This window comes from Globicephala melas, chromosome 3 (assembly GCF_963455315.2).
Source record: "Globicephala melas chromosome 3, mGloMel1.2, whole genome shotgun sequence".
Classification (NCBI taxonomy): Eukaryota; Metazoa; Chordata; class Mammalia; order Artiodactyla; family Delphinidae; genus Globicephala; species Globicephala melas.
In genome coordinates, this window is record NC_083316.1 from 69912613 (window position 1) to 69920974 (window position 8362).

Consider the following 8362-nt stretch of genomic DNA (forward strand, 5'->3'; position numbering starts at 1 on the left):
GGGACAAAAGAGCATTTAAAAGTACAATGGTAATAAAAAGTCTGGAGAAGGAGGCAGAAATGATGATGAAAATGTAAAAGAGGGCTGTCATGCAGAAGGCCATAGAACCTGTAAGTAAGGGAGAGAAGAATCAGATGCATATTTTAGAAAGATAATTGTGGTGCCAGATAGAGACTGGACAGGAGGAGAAAAAGTCAGTAGGCCAGGGCATCTAGGATAGGAAATACCTGAGGAAATCAAATAAATATTCCCCAGAAAACCTTTGGGAGCTGTTGGTGTGGGAGACCGGGAGGCCAAACAATCTCTACTGCTTTCCTTCTCCCTCATTTACATACAAACGCACCCCCAGATACATGTATTTATGGGTTGGTCATACAACCTCCGTGCCTCAGTCTTCCCATTCATAAAACAATAATAAGAATAGAATGTTCTAAGGATTAAATGGGCCGATACGTGAAAAGTGTCAGGCCCATAGTAAGGGCTGTATAAACATTGTTACTATCTCATGTCTTCCTATCATATCAACACTTTCCCTTTTTCCCTGGTTTAATCACTGTCCCCTTCCCATTGTCAATTACTTTCACGTCACCAAAATTCCACTCGTAAATTTTTAGGCCTAAAATGTTCAAGGAGTTCCATAACTTTGATTCAATTCAATACATTTTAACTGGCTCCCTCTTAACTTAGAAGTTCCAGACAAGGTACGGAATAAGAAAAGGAATCAGTTTCTTCTCCCTGCACTAAGGAAGCTCACATTCCAGTCAGGGAAAATGAGAAGTCCATAAGGTAGTAAGTAAAATGTAGTGTGTTATAAAGCAAAAGATAATGAGGTAAGGTACAACCAAATGCAAACTGGAAAAGCACTTTGATGGGAGTGAGAAGACCCATGAAGGATCCAACACCTAGTGGCCAAGTTTCCTGGGACAAGTTGCAAAAGCTTGGCTAGGCAGAGAGGTGAGATGGTTAAGCACTTGTGTCTAGAACTAGACTAGATGAGTTCTCATCTGACTCCACTACTTACTCACTGTGTAGCTTCAGAGGTTACTTAACCTCTCTACACCTCTGTGGTTCAATCTGTAAAATGAAACGACAATAATAATTTCTACTTCCTGCAGCTGCTATCTAGATCAAATGAATTAAAACGTGAAGTTCTTAGAAGACTGCCTCACACAAAGAAAGCACTCCATAAAAAAGTGATCTATTTTCAATATTTCTGAAACTCAGTATCCTTTCCTATAAAATAAGAATAACTGTCATCGCCAACCTATCTTATGAAGTTGCTGTGAAATAACTTACATGAAACGAGATAACTTATGGGAAAGTATTTTGTCGATTGTTGAGTGTATAATATACAAATGTATAATGTTATTTGTAATACAAAATGAACATTAATACCATAGGTAACAGATAATTCCTTCTCAGAGTGTCCTTCGGCCACCTTGTAATCTGAATTCCATTTGGAGCCCTTCCTAAATGCATCAGAACTGGAACGAAATCTTTAGATCTCTCTTGCTGGAATTCTATTCAATGAGAATTTGCGACAGTGTGGAAAATGACAAAAAGTATTGTTGGATTTTTGTAATAATCATTTGAATGGGTTGTCTTAACCAATGAACCTGTAGGCATTGATGACCATATTTTTGAGATGATATTAGAGTAAATACAGGAAATTCAATCTTTTTAAAATGTTATCCACTTGGAATGTCTGTTGACATTTTGCAAAGCAAACTATAAATGTACTTAAACCGATGAGTAAAACATTAAAATTAAAAATCAGCCTATCTTTTCTCAGAGTTCCTTTTTCAAATAGCACAGAGAACTTTACACAAGCTCCAGGCACCTCTGTATTTAATTCCTAGGGGCAATGGTATTCATTGGTGCATTAAGCAGCCTGGTCAGGTACTGCTGAGTCAACCCTGTTCTGGGACTTTCCTTGCTTGTGAATGCAGCACACAGGCCTTGAGATGTCATTATTCCAACGTTATGATAAGGCACTCACTTATGCTGCTTTACAGGAGAGAGAACCAAAGTTTAAAAAGCCAGAGCCACTGATTTATATTATACTACTGTAACACTCTTAAATAGAATCTCATTTTAAAAGACAGGACCTGGAAGAGAAAAAGCTTTACTGACTTAATCCACAATCATAGAATTGGTCGTCATTTCAAAGGTGTTTCTTTTCTCTTTTTACCATCAGGAGCTTCATTTTCACTAGATACCACAGTCTTGGTACTAAGGCAGCACCAATTTATTTGTAGCACAAAGCATGAAGACGATCTTCCCTTAACGGGAAAACTACTGTAAGTCACTGGAGTGGTAATCTTCACAGGCCAGTACCTCGTGGCTTGGACATGTTTACTAAATACAATTGCAGCAGTGATGACAAAAGGCATGAGTGCATGCTTCTAAATTATCTTATTTGAATAAATGGCTGCAAATTAGCTTATTTAGGGAAAATGGACACTTTCTCAAAATCTTCAAAGTGCACTAGAAAACATGAAGCTTTGGTGTATTATAATTAACTTAAGCAGGAAAATGTAGATGGTAGGTACCTCCACCAATGCAATTTGGGATGATTCACGAAAGAAATCTGTAACAGCAAAGTCTATGGCTCATAAAGTGCTTCTTGCTGGGGGGATCTTAAAAGCATAAAGAGTAACATGTTTACTTTTTTGCCCTTTTATAAGAAAATTGTGGTACAAATGCTTTTTCCCAAGGTATCACAGGGCCTTAACAAAGCTAAAGTGTGGCATCTTCACCCCTTGATTTATAACCTCTATAACCTTTACTTAAGAATTTATCCAAAGTAAATTCCGAGTGCTTACTTTACTAAATATTTCTTTTGTTTGACTACATAAATGGAACTTTTGTTTCTAGAGGCATTTGCCAGACGGTGATGCTGATTATGAGAACTGAAACTAAAAATGACATGCGAAGTCTCATAGGTAGCAACTAGATACAATTTTAAGTTGGAAAAACAGCTTGCTTTACCAAGAGAACTAGGGGTAGAAACAGCACTCCTTCGATCCTTCGATCGCAATGCTGTTATCACTTTTTACAGCTGAGATTGTCCTCTTCTCTGCTCTACACCACACCCAGAAAGCAGTCAGTCTCTGAACGTTTGTTTACCACTCTCCTTCCCATCTTATTACTGCCACGGCTGCCCTTGACAGGACAGCTTTCAAATAGCCATGAGAGGGCTAGAAATTTTTTAAATAAATAAATAAGGCTTTACGTAGGTAATTCACAAACAATTGATATTTGACTGTGGAATTCTGAGGCATGCATGAAGATATGCCTATCTGCCCACAGGCTCACACACTGTGCCTGAACTCAGCACCTATTTTGTACAGTCCAGCTGTCAGCTTTTCACGATACCAGCAAGAGACGAACAAGAAGAAACTAAACACTTGAGGGTTGACAGTGTAGATCCGGATCTGGAATGACTGAATCCTCACAAGTGTTTAGAACCCCTAGACTGGTGGTGTCAAGTAGTCATCCTGTATCCAATATGTGGGAATTCAGCCTGCCAGTAAAGCTCACCTGGACCTCGCAGAGCTAAGAGCAATCTTTCAACAAGGATGGAGGAAATATTTAGAAACAAGTCATAGTTCTATACTCAGAAGTACATAGATGCTCAAAGAGTTAGAAATCTGGGTAATCGGCTACTCACATGTAAATTCACACATGCTGATCTTCAGCACCTCTAGTTAGTCTCTACTATTGCAGTCACTAAAACTAAATTAGTTGAAGGGCAACTCCCAAATGACTGTGAATGTGTGTGTTCTCCTATACATTTAGCTAAGTAGGTTTTATCTAGTTTAATGCCACACAGTATTTAACATCAGGTTACACATTTAGCCTCTGGAGGCAAGTAACTGAACACCTTTACCAATATAATACAACAACCATTTACAAACAATCCACATGATACGTGACAACACCCTGGACAACTGTGGTTCCAGTCCCTGGAATCAAGAAACAATACACCAAAACGACTCAAACAGCCTTCAACTGGTAGAAGGATAAACAATCTATAGCATGTCCACATGAATGTGTTATGTCCAATGAATGTAGTATGTCCAATGAGATACTGCTTAGCAGTCAAAAGGAATAAACTCTTGATACACCCAACAACATAGATGAAGATCAAATTCACTATGCTAAGTGAAAAAAGCCAGGAACACACACACAAAAGCTACCTACTGTATGATTCCATTTATATGCTGCTCTGGAAAAGGCAAAACCATAGGGATGGAGAACACATCAGTAGTTTCCAGAGTTTAAATTTATGAGGGAGTTGACTACAAAGGGCAAAGGTTGACTACAAAACCAAAAGATAGCACAAAGGAATTTGGGGAGTGGGGTGATGAAAGTGTTCTGTTTCCTACTAGTAATGGTGATTACAGGACTCTATGCATTTGTAAACCTCATAGAATTTTATAACCCCCCAAAAAGTGAATTTTCCTATATGTAAATTTAAAATTATATAAAAAGTGTACAAATTTTAAAATTATTTGTTCTAGTTCTGTGAAAAATACCATTGTTGTTTTGTTGTTTCTTTTTTTGCGGTACGCGGGCCTCTCACTGTTGTGGCCTCTCCCGTTGCGGAGCAACAGGCTCCGGACGCGCAGGCTCAGCGGCCATGGCTTACAGGCACAGCCGCCCCGCGGCATGTGGGATCTTCCCGGACCGGGGCACAAACCTGTGTCCCCTGCATCGGCAGGCGGACTCTCAACCACTGCACCAGCAGGGAAGCCCAGCCATTGGTATTTTGATATGGATTGCATTGAATCGTAGATTGCCTTCGGTAGTATGGGCATTTTAACAACATGATTCTTCCAATCCAAGAACATGGTATACCTATCCATCTGTTTGTGCATTCTTCAATTTCTTTCATCAGAATCTTATAGTTTTCAGAGTACAGGTCTTTTGCCTCCTTAGGGAGGTTTATTCCTAGGTATTTTATTCTTTTTGATGCGATGGTAAACAGGATTGTTTCCTTAATTTCTCTTTCCGATATATCTTTGTTAGTGTATAGAAATGCAACAGAGTTCTGTATATTAATTTTCTATCCTGCAATTTTACTGAATTCATTGATGAGCTCTAGTAGTTTTCTAGTGGTGTCTTTAAGATTTTCTATGTATAGTATCATGTCATCTGCAAACAGTAACAGTTTTACTTCATCCTTTCCAATTTGGATTCCTTTTATTTCTTTTTCTTCTTTGATTGCTGTGGCTAGGACTTCCAAACCTACATTGAATAAGAGTGGTGAGAGTGGACTTACTTGTCTTGTTCCTGATCTTAAAGGAAATGCTTTCAACTTTTCACCATTGAGTATAATGTTAGTTGTGGCTTTGTCATATATGGCCATTATTATGTTGAGGTGTATTCCCTCTATTCCTGCTTTGTGGAGAGTTTTTATCATAAATGGATGCTGATTTTTTTTTTGTCACTATATGATAGTTTGCTTTTTCTAGAATTTTATATAAATGGGATTATACAGCATGAACTCTTTGCTTTTGCCTGGCTTCTTTCACTCAGCTTAGTTTTTTTTTTTTTTTTTTTTTTTGACTTGAATAATATATACATATATTTTTATACAGCAGGTTCTTATTAGTCAACAATTTTATACACATCACTGTATACATATCAATCCCAATCGGCCAATTCATCACACCACCATCCCCACACCCCCGTGGCTTTCCCCATGTATGTTTGTTCTCCACATCTGTGTCTCAAATTCTGCCCTGCAAACTGGTTCATCTGTACCATTTTTCTAGGTTCCACATACATGTGTTAATACATGATATTCGTTTTTCTCTTTCTGACTTACTTCACCCTGTATGACAGTCTCTAGATCCATCCACATCTCAACAAATGACCCAATTTCGTTCCTTTTTATGGCTGAGTAATATTCCATTGTATATATGTACCACATCTTCTTTATCCATTCATCTGTTGATGGGCATTTAGGTTGCTTTCATGACCTGGCTATTGTAAATAGTGCTGCAATGAATATTGGGGTGCATGTGTCTTTTTGAATTATGGTTTTCTCTGGGTATATGGCCAGTAGTGGGATTGCTGGGTCATATGGTAATTCTATTTTTAGCTTTTTTTTTTTTTTTTTTTTTCGGTACGCGGGCCTCTCACTGCCGTGGCCTCTCCCGTTGTGGAGCACAGGCTCCTGACATGCAGGCTCAGCGGCCATGGCTCACAGGCCCAGCTGCTCCGCGGCATGTGGGATCTTCCCAGACCGGGGCACAAACCCGTGTCCCCTGCATCGGCAGGCGGACTCTCAACCACTGCGCCACCAGGGAAGCCCCTATGTTTAGCTTTTTAAGGAACCTCCATACTGTTCTCCATAGTGGCTGTATCAATTTACATTCCCACCAACAGTGCAAGAGGGTTCCCTTTTCTCCACACCCTCTCCAAAATTTCTTATTTGTAGATTTTCTGATGATTCCCATTCTAACAGGTGTGAGGTGATACCTCATTGTAATTTTGATTTGCATTTCTCTAATAATTAGTGATGTTGAGCAGCTTCTCATGTGCTTCTTGGCCATCGGTATGTCTTCCTTGGAGAAATGTCTATTTAGGTCTTCTGCCTATTTTGGGATTGGGTTGTTTGTTTTTTTAATATCGAGCTGCATGAGCTGTTTATATATTTTGGAGATTAATCCTTTGTCCATTGATTCATTTGCAAATATTTTCTCCTATTCTGAGGGTTATCTTTTTGTCTTGTTTATGGTTTCCTTTGTGTAAAAGCTTTGAAGTTTCATTAGGTCTCATTTGTTTATTTTTGTTTTTATTTCCATTATTCTAGGAGGTAGATCAAAAAAGATCTTGCTGTGATTTATATCAAAGAGTATGCTTCCTAAGTTTTCCTCTAAGAGTTTTATAGTGTCTGGCCTTACATTTAGGTCTCTAATCCATTTTGAGTTTATTTTTGTGTATGGTGTTAGGGAGTGTTCTAATTTCATTCTTTTCCATGTAGCTGTCCAGTTTTCCCAGCACCACGTATTGAAGAGGCTATCTTTTCTCCATTGTATATACTTGCCTCTTTGTCATAGATTAGTTGACCATAGGTACGTGGGTTTATCTCTGGGCTTTCTATCTTGTTCCATTGATCTATGATTCTGTTTTAGTGCCAGTACCATATTGTCTTGATTACTGTAGCTTTATAGTGTAGTCTGAAGTCAGGAAGTCTGATTCCTCCAGCTCCATTTTTTTCCCTCAAGACCGTTTTGGCTATTTGGGGTCTTTTGTGTCTCCATACAAATTTTAAGATTTTTTGTTCTAGTTCAATTCCTTTAGCATTTGTTGTAGAGCTGGTTTGGTGGTGCTGAATTCTCTTAGCTTTTGGTTGTCTGTAAAGCTTTTGATTTCTCCAACAAATCTGAATGAGATCCTTGCCGGGTGGAGTAATCTTGGCTGTAGGTGCTTCCCTTTCATCACTTTAAGTATATCATGCCACTTCCTTCTGGCTTGTAGAGTTTCTGTTGAGAAATCAGCTGTTAACCTTATGGGAGTTCCATTGTATATTATTTGTCATTTTTCCCTTGCTGCTTTTAATAATTTTTCTTTGTCTCTAATTTTTGCCAATTTGATTACTATGTGTCTCGGCGTGTTTCTCCTTGGGTTTATCCTGTATGAGACTCTCTGCACTTCCTGGACTTGGGTGGCTATTTCCTTTCCCATGTTAGGGAAGTTTTCGACTATAATCTCTTCAAATATTTTCTCTGGTCCTTTCTCTCTCTCTTCTCCTTCTGGGACCCCTATAATGCAAATGTTGTTGCATTTAATGTTGTCCCAGAGGTCTCTTAGGCTGTCTTCATTTCTTTTCATTCTTTTTTCTTTAGTCTGTTACACAGCAGTGAATTCCACCATTCTGTCTTCCAGGTCACTTATCCATTCTTCTGCCTCAGTTATTCTGCTATTGATTCCTTCCAGTGTAGTTTTCATTTCAGTTATTGTATTGTTCATCTCTGTTTGTTTGTTCTTAATTCTTCTAGGTCTTTGTTAAACATTTCTTGCGTCTTCTCCATCTTTGCCTCCATTCTTTTTCCGAGGTCCTGGATCATCCTCACTACCATTATTCTGAATTCTTTTTCTGGAAAGTTGCCTATCTCCACTTCATTTAGTTGTTTTTCAGGGGTTTTATCTTGTTCCTTCATCTGGTACATAGCCCTCTGTCCTTTCACCTTGTCTATCTTTCTGTGAATGTGGTTTTTGTTCCACAGCCTGCAGGATTGTAGTTCTCCTTGCTTCTGCTGTCTGCCTCTGGTGGATGAAGCTATCTAAGAGGATAAGGAAGTTTCCTGATGGGAGGAACTGGTCGTGGGTAGAGCTGACTGCTGCT